This window comes from Orycteropus afer, unplaced genomic scaffold (genome assembly GCF_000298275.1).
Source record: "Orycteropus afer afer isolate SDZICR_OR568_19922 unplaced genomic scaffold, OryAfe1.0 scaffold00093, whole genome shotgun sequence".
Lineage (NCBI taxonomy): Eukaryota > Metazoa > Chordata > Mammalia > Tubulidentata > Orycteropodidae > Orycteropus > Orycteropus afer.
This window is the reverse complement of record NW_006921680.1, coordinates 9,760,574-9,762,132: the sequence shown is the minus strand read 5'-3', so window position 1 is coordinate 9,762,132 and position 1,559 is coordinate 9,760,574.

Genomic DNA, 1,559 nt, shown 5'->3' with positions numbered 1-1,559 from the left:
CTGGTAGAATTCTCCAGTGAAACCATCTGGGCCAGGACTTTTTTAATTGGTAATTTTTTGATGACCTGTTCAATTTCTTCTTTTGTGATGGACCTGTTCAACTTTTCCACATCAGTCTGTGTTAGTTTAGGTAAGCAGTGTGTTTCCAGAAATCTGTCCATTTCTTCCAGATTTTCAAAATGTTGGAATATAGTTCTTCATAGTATCCTGATATTACCCTTTTCATTTTAGTTGATTCTGCTGTGATGTCACACATTTCATTTCTTATTCATGTAATTTGTGTCCTCTCCCTCTTTTCCTTTATTAAATTTTCCAGCGGTTTGTCAATTTTATTGATCTTTTCAAAAAAACAACTTCTGGTCTTGTTTATTTTTTCTCTTGCCCTTCTATTTTCTGTTTCATTGGTTTCTGCTCGAATCTTTATTATTTCCTTTCTTCTGATGACTGTGGGATTTTCTTGCTGTTCCTTTTCTAATTGTTGGAGATGTTGGTTTAAAGTGTTGATTTTGGGTCTTTCTTCTTTTTTGATGTGTGCATGTATTGCAATAAATTGGCCTCTGATCACTGCTTATCCTGTCTCCCAAAGATTTTGGTATGTTGTGTTTTCATTCTCGTTTGATGCATGGAATTTTTGAATATCGATTTTTATTTCCTCTCTTACCCAGTCCTTCTCAAGGAGAGTGTCATTCAGTTTCCATGTGTTTACTCTGTTTCTGTTGATCTTCCTATTGCTGATTTCTAATTTGATAGCATTATGATCTGAGAAGATGCTTTGCAGTATTTCGATGCTTTTAAATTTATTGTTGTTGTTGCTGTTATGTGCCATCGAGTGGGACCCAACTCAAAGCAACCCCTCCTTGGGTTTCCAAGGCAGTATCACTATGGAAGTAGATTGTCCCATCTTCCTTCCAAGGAGTGGCTGGTGGGTTTGAACCACCAGACTTCTGGTTTAGCAGTCAAGTGCCTTAGGCACTACGCTACCAGAGCTCCTTAAATTTATTAAGGCTTGCTTTATGGCCTAATATATGGTCTATCATGGAAAATGTTCCATGTGCACTGGAGAAGAAGTGCTCTGTAGATGTCTATAAGGCCAAGTTGGTGGGTTGTATTGTTTAGCTCTTCTGCATCTTTGTTGAATTTCTTTCCAGTTGTTCTATCTGTCAATGAAAGTGGTGTATTAAAATCTCCCACTATGACTGTGGAGTTGTCTATTTGGCTTTTCAACTCTTTTAAAGTCTTGACTGCTAATCAGAAGGCTGACGGTTCAAACCCACCAGCAACTCCTTGGAAGGAAGATGAGGCAATCTACTTTCATAGTGATACTGCCTCAGAAACCCAAGAAGGGGTCACTATGAGTCGAGTCAGACTCGAAAGCACATAACAGCAGCAAAAACAAATTCTGATTTATGTATTTTGAGGCTCTTTCATTGGGTCCATAGATATTTATTATGGTTATATCTTCGTGTTCAATTGATCCTTTAATCATCGTGTAATGTCCTTCCTTGTCTCACATGGTGGTTTTTGTCTTAAAGTCAATTTGATCAGAAATTAATATTGCC